Source organism: Eptatretus burgeri, chromosome 1 (assembly GCF_056783735.1).
Source record: "Eptatretus burgeri isolate ZD-2024b chromosome 1, Ebu_testis_v1, whole genome shotgun sequence".
Lineage (NCBI taxonomy): Eukaryota > Metazoa > Chordata > Myxini > Myxiniformes > Myxinidae > Eptatretus > Eptatretus burgeri.
In genome coordinates this window covers 84,096,905-84,113,400 of record NC_140961.1, presented here as the reverse complement: position 1 = coordinate 84,113,400, position 16,496 = coordinate 84,096,905, and the positions used below count along the sequence as shown (strand labels likewise).

At 39.2% G+C, this 16,496-nt stretch overlaps 1 protein-coding gene and 1 pseudogene across 1 annotated transcript in view; both read left to right on the top strand.

The window, feature by feature from the left end:
- The window catches only part of LOC147034874 (sulfotransferase 4A1-like), a 58,899-nt gene that overhangs the window by 7,062 nt on the left and 35,341 nt on the right, over positions 1 to 16,496 (top strand). The gene's annotated exons all lie outside the window — the stretch shown is intronic.
- LOC147034875 (signal recognition particle RNA) lies at positions 11,006 to 11,146 on the top strand (annotated as a pseudogene).

The following is a 16,496-nucleotide window of genomic DNA, read 5'->3' as shown; positions in this document are numbered from 1 at the left end:
AACCACCAGTTTTCAACTAATCGCATCTGATGGTTTCGTGGTTTAGGAAAGTATAGGAGTCAATCAATCAAACCCACAAACAAACAAATCCACAAACAAATAAACACACCCTATTTAATTACTAGAGGTTTTTTTTACACACCTGTACGTGTTTGTTTATCTGTCTGTCTGTGAGCAGGATATCTCAAAAAGTTATGGACAGGTTTGGTGTGTGACAAGGAATAATTGATTCGACTAGCAAGTTGACTGTGCCAGCACGGGATTCTAAATGAGGTAGGGATCTAGGTGGAAAAAAAATACAAATGTTGTCTTCTATCATCAAGCCGGCAAGCTGGGAGCAACAATTCACATTTATTGCCACATCTGATGCAATTTGAATGCTCTGATGGCGGTGAGGTCCTCCATTTGAAACTGTTTCTTCAATATGTGTAGCTTTTTGATGTCCAGGGTCCATAATAAAAATTTGTGTTGGTGTCAAAGCTTGTGACCAATTGCAAATTAATAGTAGGATTGTGGTGAAGATCTAGATCCAGATGCATGATTTAAAAAAAATGATTCTTCACAATTGAGAGATCGGGCCAAAAACGACATATGACACAATATCTCAAAAATTTATTGACAGATCCAGAGGAAACTTGGTCGATGAGTTGAGTCGATTAGATTTTGGTTCAGGTCTGGACCCAGATCCGGCCTATCATTGGGATACAAAATGTAAACCGTTCAGCCTTGTGGAGGTATGTGCTCTCCTGAATGCCGATCTCGTTGTACGTATACTCTTCAATGGTCTTGCTCATACAGCTTTATGAGTGTGGATGTGGTGTGCTTCCAATAGAGTGAGGTTTTCTTGTTTAAAGGTGATTTATGAGTTATTCAAATTACTCCATTAGCAGCCCATTCACTTCTCTGATGTCTGATCTGCAAGGAATGTCAAGAGTGAAGAATGACATGGAGGAAGGGGGTTACTGGAGAGGTGATTGACATTATATGTGTCAGAATAGTAAGATGCTTCAAGATTCAAGATAATTTATTGCAAAGGTTATAAAACATAGAAATTTGACATCCACTGGCTTGTCAATAACAAAAAAAATTATTGGGAACGATGATGCCAGACATCAGGGATCAGGCGGCATCTAGAGTATACATTGTATTAAACAATTCTTGCATTATCACTGAACATATGGATCGCATTTGGCACAAATTATTGTCTAAAACAACAGCATAGGGTATGTGCAACACTCACCTTGAAGTTGTCTAGCCTGGGTTTGAATTTTGACCCAACAACAAACTGTCATTTTTGTTGTTTCACAGGCAGGGGAATTCATCAATGTGCGTTCCATCCTTCGGATGGACTTAAACTGGTGTCACATCTGCTGGCAGTACTTGGTGGACGTTGCAGATCCCGTGGTGTCCTTTGCGAAGAATAGGCGAGATAGCCTGCACCATGGCCAAATTACAATTCCTACCATAACCTTACTCGAAGGTTAGGCCTGGCCAGCTGGTTCGTGAAAGACTTGGGCCAAGCTTCCCATGGCCAATCCCATAATAATGTGGGAATAATTGCAGCCATTAAAGAAGAAGGAGAGTATGTGGAACACAAAGGTCGATGCCTGAATTATTAAAAGGAAAACAATGATAAAAACCTCATCAGTGGGTGTGATGGGTCTTGCATCATCTTATGAACTCGCAGTACAGCACGTTTCTTATGCCAAGTACAAATTGAGGGGAGGTTTGTACAAATTACGAGTACACAGTGTGCAATCTTTTTTGGATCTTTATATTCTATATACATATTATATTTTGATAAGTTAGCAAAAGTACAAATCAAAGTGAAAGTGAGAATACGTTGGATCAGAGATTGTAAAAAAAGGAACCAATAATACCATCAACAAGGAATAACTAGAACAACACACAGTAGAGTGAATCCCTCCACCAGGTTGAACAGTTTACATTTTGTTTCCCACTGATAGGTCAGAACTGAATCCAGATTTTAACCAAAATCGAATCGGCATGTTCTTCTCATCCAACCAACTCATCCACCTAGATTTGTTATCACTCATCCACAACTTTTTGAGATATGATGCCAAACATAGATTTTGGTCCTATCTCTCAATGTTGAAGAATAACTTTAAAAATTCCAGTATCCAGATCCATCCATACATCCATTCACCAATTGGGACCATACTCTGTATAGAGCATTGGTGCTGCCAAAGTAGTCTCCTCGGCTATTGGGCTCAATCCTGGATGGGTCAACACTCCAACACTGGATACTCAAATGGCTCAATCATCCCAGCAAATTGGTATTCATTTTGCCAACCCTAGAAGGATCACAGGCTGAGTCAACCCCACCTGGTATGAATTCAATGGCCAAGCAGGATTTGAACTCAGGACCTTCCGATCCCAATCCTACCATCCATCGGGACCATACTCTGTGCAGAGTGTTGGTGCTGCCGAAGCAGACTCCTTGGCTATTGGACACAATCCTGGATGGGTCGCCACTCAGACACAGTATACCAGCATGCTCACACTCATTTTGCTGACCTCGGAAGGATGATAGGTAGAGTCAACCCCACCTGGTATTAATTGAACAGCTGAGTGGGGTTTTGAACTGGGATCATAGGATCCCAAGCCCATCACCCTAACCTTTGAGCCAACACCAAGCTTAGATCCAGATCTTCACAAAAATCTAATCATTTCGTCCTTAATAACTAACATTTTGAGATATAATCTGCTCACAGACAGACAGACAAACAGACAGACAGGGGTGAAAACATAACATCCGTCCACCTTCAATGGCGGAGGTAGCAAAGAACTTTGGCACAGGAGGAGGCCATTTGGCCCATCAAGCCTGTACTGCACCAAGACCAGATACCATTGCTCATTCACACACAAGCCACCGGTCTACAAGTCTTGCCAATATCCCTGTACCCCTCCCTCCCTCTATCTACAATGCCCTGACCTGGCTTGGGGAGAGCTAACGGGGGGGGGGGGGGCTTCCTTTCTAATTCCAATTTAAACTTATCTACTCTTTCTAGTGCCACTACCTTATGAGGGATATCATTCCACACATGACCTACTCTGACTAAAGGACCCTTGCCTTATTACTGTCCTAACTTTCAGGTTATGGGCCCTGGTCTTAACAACTTTTAATTTGCTTAGAAAGTACATTATTTGGTTTGCTTTACCAGCCAACATTTTCTTTTGTATACAAAGTCAAGTGTCATGGAAGAGCTCGAAGACAGCAGTCATAGGAATTTGGGTGAAACCCCAACAGTAGTGGTGAGGGACAAAATAGAGAGAGACTTGGACAAATAAGGGACATCAGGAAGAATAAGGGTATGGGAAGATGCATGGGGTGGACAAGATGGATGCAGACATAAACTCTCAGAAAGGTTGGAAATTTGGAAAGAGGTGGGCTTGGGAAGAGTCAACAAGGGTTGAAAATATCATGGTTTTGGATGGGGGATGATCTCAGGTGGTAGTGAACAGCTGCCAAAGATCTGGAAGGAAGAACGGGATGAAGAAAATATGGAAGTTGGTTCTGCAAGTGTGGAAAAAGAGGATAATGAGTGGAGGTGAGCAGTGATCCTGGATTTTGAGAGTTTCACCAGAAGGAGGTTGATAGTGGACCATATGTGCCCTGCAGAAACCTGAGGGAGACAAAGCATGGAAAGAGCAGAGGGTGCAAGACCAGAAGGATGTGGTAGAAGATACAGAGACCACTGACTTGTTTGCATTGGGAAAGTGATAGACCCATAGACTTAGCTTGGTGGCAGGGGGATACCAACGATCTTGAAGGCTTGGTTTCCACAGCGGCAAGCTGAGCAAGGTGTGAGGCAGGGGCGCCAGCACACAGGAGAGAGCAGTTCTCCATCAATCTGTATATGAAAGCCTTGTAGGATGATCGGAGTTCAGGTGTGCCAAGGAAATACATTGTATGACAGAGGACTGACTCACTTTGGAGGCCAACTTTTAAACGATTTTTGCCCAAGAAAGATACTAGCTGACAGTAAGACACAATAGTTTGAGTGACTGAACCTCTTCAAGAGGATTGTTAATAAAGTAGATGGGAGAGTTTATCATACGGTCCTTGTGGAAAGAGAGAGTTTGAGATTTGTCAGGATTTGCCAGGATTATTCCAAATGTTTGAGCAGCTTCTGCTGAAGAGGGGAAGGAGGCTTCTGCCTGCCCATCTGAAGGACGAGGGATGTCGCAGCAGATGGTGCACAAGAGAGAGAGAGAGAGAGAGAGAGAGAGAGAGAGAGAGAGAGAGAGAGAGAGAGAGAGAGAGAGAGAGAGAGAGAGAGAGAGAGAGAGAGAGACAGGTTCCTTTGGAAGACTTCCCAGGCAGAGTTATTATCAGCCACAAGAGATATAGGACACCAGTCATGAAGCGAGGTTGCTGCTTGCAGTCTTGACCAATCTGCCTGAATGAACTTTCAGACTCACCAACATTGAGGCAGCTGTCTGAGAATAGCACTTCAGAATTCCTGTTCCCATTTCAATTAGTTATCAATCTCTCTGTCCAAATATTTGCACTCAGAAACATGTTCAGTACTACTTTTATGGATAATCAAAGGGTAATGGCCTCCTGCTGAAGGAGAAAAAAAAATTAATTTGTCTAATTGATATGAAGAAAAAACAATGATGATGGTCACACCAGGCTACAGACTTAACCTAATTCCCATATTCACATGTATCATTCAATGGGAATCTGCTAATTACTGCATCTTCTGCATATTTGATCAAAATACAATTAAGACCTGAACTGCTGCAGTCACTTGTGTACAAAGAAAAAGTAAAGGACAAACAACACAACCTTATGGTGCACTAGACTAAATATCCCAACACTTGAAACCATATTGATGCACTTCACCTTTTGTGGCGTATCGAAGAAAAATGTGAATCAATATCTCAAGCTTAGTCAATTCGTGTATGTGGTACAATGGTATTGAAGACACGAGAGAAGTCAATAAATACTGATCTTACAAAAGACCTGTGAGTATCTAAATGATGGTACAATCTCTGGAGACATCAACAAGCATAGCATCTTCAACACCCCATATTACTCCGATATGCAGATTAAAATTGGTCAAAAAAGCCCACTTGATTTCTCAAAAATTTCAACAATAGTTCATTACATTAGATGTAATGAACTATTGTTCATTACAATATTATATTCATTCATTAGAGTTCATTACATTCATTAGAGACAGTTCATTACATTAGATGAAAATGCTTCTGGGTGTTATAATCAAGCAACTCACTGGGCTGTTTAGCTTTGACACTGGAGTGATATAATTGAAGATTTCCAATGTTGGAGAATTATACTGTTGTCGAAGAATTCTCAATTCCTTCTGTACATTTGAGTCATATAGTAAAACAAACTATGTGCAACCAAACATGAACATATTGATCTGGAGAATTCGTAGGCATTTCAATAAGCCACATAGTCTTCCTCTGATCCTGGAGTTCAAAGAAACTTTGAATTCTTAGATCGTATTCAGTGAGACTATGTCTGTTCATCCTCCAGACATGCTGATGCCACAGTTGATGTTTTGGGGGTCAGGGGAAATAATCACACAGCTTTGCGGCAGCAGCCATCTGGAGGTCAGCTTAATTTCTAAGGGCGAAGGAATATTTATGAGCTAAAGGTTGATAGGAGTTCTGGTCATTATTTTCACACACATCCTATTTAAGCCAGACTCTTGTTTCCAGCCAGACTTTCAGACAGCAGTATACAATTAATTACATATCAGAATCCCTTAATTAGCAAAATAAAATAATAGGTGATTCTATTATACTGAATAAAGATTAAAGATGATTTGGAATTTTTTTTTAATGTTATATCACTCGCAAACCCATTATGGTAATTTTGGAGAAATTTGCATCGATACTGTTATGGATTTGGCTGACTGGTAATTGGGCTGAAATGAGAATAGTTATTTTCAAAATATGTCTCAGTAAAAGTATGTGCTGTAGTTACTGTGAGAGATAAAATGTGGTGAAGCAAGTGTATAGATAGCGACTCGTCATCCCCACCCGAGTGATTGTGTGAAAGCCCCACCTTCCCCCCTCCCTTACAATCTGCGATGTTCCCTGTTATATATCTGTCTACATGTATTGTTCCACTCAGCGCCAATTACACAGAACGTCGGATAAGTGTGGAAAAGGTCGCGGTGTGCAAACACCTGGACACTTAAAAAGGGTGCATATTCCTCGGCTCACTGTCGACCAATCGGCATGGCCCACAGTGCGAACGAATGGGTGCACGGAAGGACACCGGACAGACCAAGGAGTGCCAGAGAACAGCATGTCTAGTGTGTGTCCAATCGGCATACCCGACGAGCATGCTCTTGAACAGGCCACATAAACTTGCTGGCAGGATGAACCCAAAGTCACAGTGTAGCTTCAGAGCAGAAAGGTTCACAATCGACATGATATTCTCATTGAGGCAGCTGCAAGAGAACTACAGAGAACAGAAGAAGCCACTCTACATTGCCATTATTAATCATCTCACCAGGGCATTTGACCTTGTGAGCAAAGATGGCCTGTACATGATCCTGGCTAAGATTGGCTGCCCGCTCAAGCTTCTCCCCAGTGACAATATATTGTAAAGTTAAAAGATCCATTACGAAATAGGTGGCAATGTTTGTTGGTTCATGAACATTTCAGGATTTTTTCCTCTCCTCCCTTATTACTGGGCCAATTATTTTGAAACTGATCGTCAGAGTCACTCACTTCTATCATTTAATTAGCAGTTTAATGGCTTTTCCATCAAAATATATTGTTACAGCCTGGGGTTTGAGGTTCACCACGAGGAGAAGCACTCTAGTTTCTCCCGAACACCCGGTCCTGAGGCTGCCGACCACAGAGAAGTCTGCAGTCTAACAGCTCTAGTTCTTACACAGCCATAGCCACTTGACCACTTGACTGACTACCGGAAAAGCAGGGTTACGCTTCGATGTTTCTGCGATGCATTTCTATTGGCTCGGCAACCTAATTAGAGACCACGCCCTCGGCGTCACACCTGGTGATCTGCCGAGCGGAATCAAAATAAAGACCAATTACTGCACCATAGTCCCAAGAAGGAAGCCAGACATAACAACACACACACACACACACACACACACACACACACACACACACACACACACACACACACACACACACACACACACACACACACACACACACACACACACACACACACACACACACACACACACACACACACACACACACACACACACACACACACACACACACACACACTATGCACAGGTAAGTACTTACAAAAGCTGTTTTATTGGAAGTTAGAACCTTAACTTTCAAGCAATTTATTGATTTCCCAACGACCCGGATCATCAGCTGGGCACCTTTCATCGAGGTTTCGATCCTTTCAGCCCAGAACCTCTCCAAACAGTGGATCCACAAGCCCGGTTACAGGTCCACATCAGTGGATTACTCAACATCAATGGACCCACACCCTAAAAGTTGTGTCCAGACATTTAGTCAACACAGCAATGCAATATCCTTATTCAAACTTATATAATTATTATTTTATTTAAAGTATTACTTCATGTGAATAACTTTAATCATACGAGTACACCACTTTATGTGATTACATATATTAACCATAAACACTTTACCTCGTAGACATGTCCATTAAACGGAACCTTCATTTAACCATAGACTCAAATGGTCATTCAAATATTAAAACTGCCATTAATAATCAATTTCAACATGTTGCATTGCGTATCCGAGCAACCACCAACAAATTATTTTCATGCTTATTCATAATGTATTTTATAAATATAATATTTATTTATTTTATTTTTAGCTGGATACCCCCATTATTTAATACCATTTCTAAAAAAATAAATAAATATGTTTAATCAATGTCAATTAAAGAATTTACCTACCTAAAATAATTAATTCATTATTATTATATCAAATGTAATGCAATAGGAACTTGTTTCATGAAAACCAACCAAACTTAAATAAAAGGTGATGCTGGAGTCAAAAGACATTCTCACAAGACCTGATGAAACAATCAGCGAAATATCCTCTGTTTAACATGATGGAAAAAAACCTTCTCAGCATATTCCACAAATTCATGTAAATATAAGTAGCTGAGATGAAATGATATTGTAACCCATTTTAATTGGTACATTGCTCCCTGGAAAGGTGTACAAGACTACAGGGCAACTAAAATCATATTATATATTATTTCCGAGTTTGTGGTTTCGTGTCGCGCTATCTTCGACTTTGTTCTGCGCTCGAGTAACGTGATATTAGGCTTACATTATCTCAAAGACCATATGAGGTGCATGGTACAAAAAAAGAAAATAAAATGGTTCTGAAACAGTGAAATCGTATTCCACTTACTGCATTAAAGTAAAATTACTACTGATACTCTGCATCAGTTCCTTTCTCAAACACACCCACCCCAACATGTCATGCAGAGCATGGGTTATGCGAGTCAACTTTATGATATACACTTGTACTAAAGCCATTCTGTTCAACTCTAACCAACACATCCAGATAAGCAGCAACTGTACAATCATTACCACTCCTGTTTGCAATCAGGCTGTCTGGATAAATCTTGTGAAGCAGCCTATCAAAAAAATTATAGTTAACCACACAAATATCAGCTATTTAACGACATGTATGAGATATCATTTTTAGCTAATCCTAATTTTTTCTCCTTCATCAGTTTCTGCATAAATGAAAATTAACAGAAAATAAGAAATTATCTGATTGTCAGAGGCTGCAATTCCCATTCATGGGAATACCCTTAACCTGTTGAAACATTATCCCACAAAAATATACAAAAGTATTCAATGAAATAAAATGAACAGCATCCTAAAACTTATGCTTACTAAAACCATGAAAACTTGAGTATTTCTTTTTCGAAAATAATTCTCCATCAAACCTGACAGATAAAAACTTTTTAAAATAGTTAAAAACCTTGTCGATCACTTTGAAGAGTGAATCCCTCACGAGTACTAAATCCAAATTTGTCAATAAAGTTGAAAAATCAAAAACTTCAACTGACTTGATATTGAGGCATCTAATTCTATCTAAGAACTCTGAAGAAGATTTAATGTTCCAGAAAGTGTTAATATCAGAATTCTTCTCAATTGTGAAAGAATATTTCCTGAACTGTTCCCGAACAACTTGGAAGTCGGAGTTAACTATAACCGATAACTGCTTGGTGGAACACTGCCTGGCACCCGCTATAAACCTATCCTTGTTCGGGTTCTAATAAAGCTTTGGGATCCAGAAAAGTCGAGGAATACAAAGACTTGCCTCTTTCCATTTATTACGAAAAATAACTAAAACTTTGTGATGCTCAGAGATAATATCTTGGAGTAACTTATGACAAGGAACATATGTGCTATTTCCTATACTGGTGAAAGTAACCGTATCAATGCCTAACTCTCTTAATAAACCCTCTACATAAAACATTTTAGAAACCACAACAAAATTATTATCAGCCTTATCTGTAGTAGCTATTATGTAGCTATCATGGAGATCCCAAATGTCTTTACGAACGCTCGGCTTGTTCAACACTGATTTAGACTGACCTAGTGAAAGCAAGCCCTGACTCCTAAAAAAACTTAATCCTATTATCCAAGACTTCCACAACTCTGTGAAACCATGCATTAAAACTGTTTACAAATAATTTAAACTTGGTGCACATTTTATTAACAAAATTAGACAGAATCCACAATTGAGGACCTAATGCAGCTCCAAGGATGAGTTACTGGTTCTCTAGATTTAACTCCGATTTTCATCCCGAATTCCACGATTACTAACACGAAAAAGAGCAATCAGAGATTGCAAACCCTCATGAGGACATGTTTTTCGTGGTGTTTGTGGAGTTTTGTGTGGCATTTGTGTATTGATGTGTTACGTGATTAATAAGAGACATAATTAGAATTGCCACTTTATAACTGCTGGTAGTGATGATCGGGTACCAAGACGTCCCACTTTGATGCAACCCCACTTTGATCTGACACCTGACCCTGACCCATGACGTTTTAAAATTATTATTATAAATCAATTGAATTCTTAATGGGATTAAAATTAATTCAATTCAAATCAAATGGAAGACCAAATAGGTACAGTCCTGCATTCGAGTCATCAGAAGGAATCCGAACAAGCAAAAAGCCAAGATGAAGTCATCAGGAGGAACCTGGATAGGATTCACATTTCAGCTGCTCCCCCTCTACCCACAAACCCATCCAGGCACAGCCGAGTGAGCCTTATTCAAAAAAAAAATATATATATTTATATTGTTAAAAAAAAAAACCTTCAAAAATCTTCTTCTCTGAAGTGGCTGAACAGATCGATGTGAAACTACACCTGTCACCACCTGTCCATTAGAAACAAAAGTTTCAAAGATATGATGTCATGGATCACATGGTTTGGCAGCTATATATATATATATATATATATATATATATATATATATATATATATATATATATATATATATATATATATATATATATATATATATATATATATATATACTGTACATATATATACATATATATATATATATATATATATATATATATACTGTACATATATATATATATATATATATATATATATATATATATATATACATATATATATATATATATATATATATATATATATATATATATATACATACATATATATATATATATATATGTACATATATATATATACATATATATACATATATATGTACATATATATATATATATATATATATATCCCTATATACAGATAGATGTATATATATACATATATATATATATATATATATATATATATATATATATATATACATATATACATATATACATATATACATATATATACATATATATACATATATATACATATATATACATATATATATATATATATATATATATATATATATATATATATATATATATATATATATATATATATATATATATATATACACACTGTACATACCGGGCGTAGTGGCGTGCGCCTGTAATCCGGCTACTCGGAGGCTTGGGTTGGAGGATCGCTTGAAGACGGGAGCTCTGCACTGGGCCGCGCTATGAGAGGGTGTAGGGCAGCCTGGAATCATGGCGAAACCCAATCCTTATCCCTGTGTCATAAGAGGCGACCAGGGTTGCGTCAGGAAGGGCATCCGGCGTAAAACCTATGCCAAATCAGTATGCGGATCATAACGGATGATCCGCTGTGGCAACCCCTAATGGGAGCAGCCGAAAGATGAACAACAACAACAACAACATATATACTGTACATATATATATACATGAAAGCCTGGTGTGTTGGCGCAGTGGTTCGGGCAGCGGCTTGGGATCCAAAAGGTCCTGAGTTCAATCCCCGTTGGGCCACTGAATTAATACACCAGGGGGTTGACTCAGCCTGTCATCCTTCCGAGGTCGGCGAAATGAGTACCAGTGTACTGGGCCGGTGTATACCCCAGTTAAAATAGGTGTACCATATCCCTGTGTTGTAAGAGGCGACCAGGGTTGTGTCAGTAAGGGCATCCGGCGTAAAACATGTGCCAAATCACTATGCGGATCATACGGATGATCCGCTGTGGCGACCCCTAACGGGAGCAGCCGAAAGAAGAAGAAGAAGATATACATGAAAATCAAGAAGGACCCTGATCAAAAATTTTTAAATAATTCTGGTTGCCAGACCATGTGTCCGATCAAGTTGAAATTTAAAACAAGTAGAAGTACAAAGTACAGCACCCTCATGCAAAATAAATAAATAAATCGTCCAGTGCATGACATTGCCGCTGTGCAGCACATGGAGACAGAATTGGGATGGAGCGGTGTGCTTATTAGGTGAATGTGTATAAATGATACTGAAGTAAATATGTACAAATGATACTTAGTTTATGTGTATAAATGTACTTCTAAGGTGAATATGTACAAATGATACTTACTCCAACCATCACCATGCAGCATATGGAGACGGATTTGGGGCAAGTGGTGTGCAATAATTATTGGTTGATTAATTGCATAATTAAAATAAATAATAGTTGTAAAATAAATGATTTCTCAATCAATTGCCTAATAGCATACCTACACCACCACTGTTTCATCCGAATCTGTAACTCTTTGAAAATGAAGTAATTCATCGAAAAATGAATAATTCATCAATTAATTGATTAATCAATAAATCAAAAATACCCTTTATAGCCAAATAACTTGTTCACTGTCATATCCAAATATCAGTTTCCAAACTCACAAGGTGCCTGAGTTATTGCGCAGATGAGAAAGAGAAGAAATAAGGAATTAATAAATCGATATTATTAAGTAATTAATCAATTAATTGATGAATCAAAAAACAAAAATACCACTTTTGCCAAAGCATATCTTCACTTTTCTCCCCAAATTTCAGCTTCCGAGCTCAAAGGATGGTGGAGATATCGCCTGGACAAACAAACAAACAAGAAAATGGAGTGAAAACTGAGTACTCCCTTCCTTCGGCACCCGGCAATGGCGTCATGCATCGACCTGGATATGGAATTGGGAAGGAGAGGTGTACAATATGTATTCCCCATCACGATTAGATAATAATTGAGGTTTCACGTCCATTGAATAAGCGGTTCCAGAGAAAATATTATTTAATATTTTTCTTCAATCCAATATGGTTGCCAAACCATGTGACCGATCAATTATTTCTTTACAAACTTGTACACCCAAGGCTTGGGGAACATTTGTGTGAAATTTCCACTCGATCTGTCCAGCCGTTCTGGAGAAGATATTTTGTCGAGGTTTTAGGGTAAATCCAATATGGCTGCTAAACCATGTGATCCATGACATCATATCTTTGAAACTTTTGTTCCTAATGGACAGGTGGTCACAGGTATAGTTTCACATCGATCTGTTCAGCCACTTCAGAGAAGAAGATTTTTGAAGGTTTTTTTTAAAAAAAAACAATGGCTGCTGAATTACAGACCGATGACATCATCAATTTTGTTTTATGTGGACAATTTATCCCTCGATGACCCTCAAAATTTTTCATATTGATCAGATATAGCATTCTGCATACGCAGTTATGACGTCATAACAAAGGCACATATGACGTCATAAAAAAAAATCACGCTTATTCCCCATCAGGAATACTTGCCACCTGCCAAGTTTCAATGTTTTCCTTGGTGCGATTTCAGAGAGACAGAGGTCCAAAGTTTTTCTGTTTTTCCAACATGGCTGACACACCAAGTGACCTATGACGTAAAAATTATCATTAATAAATTCTACATGAGTAATCATACCGATGAAACATGAAATTCTGTGCGAACAAACAAACAGACAGACAGACAAATGGACCCAAATGCAATATCCTCTCCTTCAGCAAGGGTAATTACATTTAAATCCCCAGAAACAACATGTTCACAGGACGATATAAAAAAAGTGTAAGACGAACATTCACAGTCAGTTTCCAAAATGTCCTTTACTATCATGTCTATACTAAGAGTTTTAAGAAATTTACCATAATTGAAAAAGGATTGTCCTTTGGTCTTGGTGAAAGTGAATTTAACCTTAAATGGGGTTCACTCGCTAACTTTTATCTGGTAATAAACTCTCCACAATGGTATGCCTAAAAGTAGAATGAAGCGGAAGCCTATCTACCTGTTTGCTGGAAAAATCACAAATTAAGAACTTGCGGATCCCATAAACTTTGGGAGTACATTTCTTCACCAGAACCCTTCTCCAAAAAGCTTTACTCAAAAACGAGCACGTCATATGAACCTACCAAACTCCAGAGATTATTAGCTAAAGGCCCAGTCACACCTTGACGTTTTAGCCAACGTATGCCGATTTTTGAATTTTTTTTTCTAAAACGCTGGCACACGTTGAATACGTTATGGGTAAGTTTTGATAACATTGAGAGCACGCTGGCATACGTCATAGTACGTTGCCATACGTCGTTGTACGTTGGCTTTAAACGTTGTACTTTTCGGTTGTCCTCAAATTTTTTCATGCTTGAAATTTCACTACGTATGCCGGCGTATGACTCACACGTTCCGCTACGCTGGCCACAAGTTGTAGGCATGGTCTGCGATCGTTGACAGACGTCAACACATGCTACTTGTAAGTTTATCATAAGTTGAGACACGCCGAGGTAATGTTTAGAGTACCCGAAACTTATTTCCTACCTATGATTAACGTGTTGTTGGCACGTTACGCGATCGTTGCCACACGTCGACAGACGTTACTTTTAAGTTACTCATAGGCTGAAAGACGTCGGTATAATGGATCGTCCTTGCGTCAGCGTCCACGGCCACGGCCAGGACACTTATTTGCAGCATTCTTCAAACTTTTATTCGGCATGACGAGGATGTTCACACTTCGATGTCTAGCTTGGCTATGATTCCAATTGTCCATCGGCAGCGTCTATTTAAAATAGTCGAGTTTGAGCGTTTTAACACGTTCAGAAGAAACGCTTCAAATTTCCAAACCCCAGTGTCAAAAAACAAAGGCGAGTGACAGCAATTTAAATCGTTCATTGTAAACAATGAAAATATCTGAGTGGTACCGTTTAAAAGTCGTTGAGTGTAAAAAAAATCCAATTGTTGAGCGCAAGCGTCTGCTTTCAATAGTGGAGATGCAGCCATTTAAATCGTTGAGTGGCAGCCTATGAACCTACCCGTGGACACGCGGACGCAAGGACGATCCATCATAACCCACACCCTCCCCCTCACACTCACCTACTACTGCCAACATGAACAAACTACTACTAATACTAATACTAATACTAATACTGATACTGATACTGTTACTGCTGACATGGACATCGACTCAAAAAGGACTCGAAAACACTGTTGGGTTCCCCTTTTATGAGCACCATTTTTATATACCAATTCCCAAAACCGCTGGGAACACGTCTTTATATGGCAGTTGTAAGCTAGAAACACATTCATTTTTTTTTTTTGTCGACCGGAAGACGTCATTGGAATACGTCTACATACGTCGATGTGTGTTGGGACTACGTAAAGAATTGGTTCAAAGCACGTCAAACATAAGTTAGAAATAAGTTTCGCGTAAAAAAGACATTACCGCAACGTGTTTCGACTTATGAGTAGCTTATAAGTAGCCTTTGTGGACGTGTGTAAGCGTCCACATATCGTGTGTAAAACTTATCCCCATCGCATGCGGAACGTGTGTCATCCGCCGAGTACGTCGTAAAATTTTGAACATGTTCAAAATTTCTTGACGCACTCTACTTACTACGACTTATGATAGCGTATTTAGCGTTCTACTCGCGCATACCAAACTTACCCATACCTTATTCGACGTGCCCCAACGTTTTAGACACACTTTTTGTTACGTCGGCATACGCTGGCAAGATCGCCAAGGTGTGACCGCGATTTTGACCCTTCCATTTCTACGGCAGTTATGATTTGAAGGCCCTGTCATCAAGGCCCAAAAGATAGATTACACATTGTGTCCTGATCCAAAAGTCCTCTTTGTGTTCTAGCTCAACAATACGCTCCTCTTTATTTTCAAAATCATTAACATTAACCGAGTCTATAATTTGAATAGAACAATGACTAAATATGCCCAACTTCATTGAAATAATTGTATAAATATGTCTTAATACTAGATGATACAGCAAACCTATGTCCATTCAAATGTTGATGTAAACAATGAGAAGTTTTACCAACATATTGCAATCCACAATCTCCACAAGTGAGAAGATAGAACACATAGGTGCAGCACAGGCTAACAGAACAAATCAGGTGGGGTACAACTTTCCATCTAAGTATGCTTGTACACTGTGTCAGACCAATTAAGGAAAGGACAACCGAGACGGATTTGAAATAACAAGCAATAATTATTTATTAACACACACACACACACACACACACACACACACACACACACACACACACACACACACACACACACACACACACACACGCAAGCATTCATTTAAAAGCGAGTATTTACAGCCAAAAGGCATAAAAGAGCAGATTTTCACCATAACACATATTCCTATACAATGTTATTTACAAAAAAAGGCTCATAACCATCATTCAATTCAGGGAGAAGAAGACAAGAAGAACTGAGAAGAAAAGAAAAGTATGGATGGTGGGGTCTACTCCTTCCCTCACCTCACAGCCCAATGGGGCTGCGCCAGTCCAAATATACCGGGGGAGGGGAAAGAATGGGGAAGATGGGAAGTGGAGTGGTGATGGGATGTGTAGCTGTGTTTCTGAGGCATCCAGAACAAGTAGGCAAGTCCTCTCTAGAATCCCCGGTATGCCCACGGCAAGCAGCTCACACATGATCACCTTTCTGTTCCGTGCTCCCATGACAGCAGGTCGAACAAACAGGCAAATTTCTCTCTGACCCTGAGGCGTCCCAGTATGCCAACGGCAAGGATCTCCATTTCTTCCAGGGGAAAGTTCATTAGAACACCGTTTTTAGTGCATTTCATCCCTTAAAGCTGCCCAAGTTCTGCAT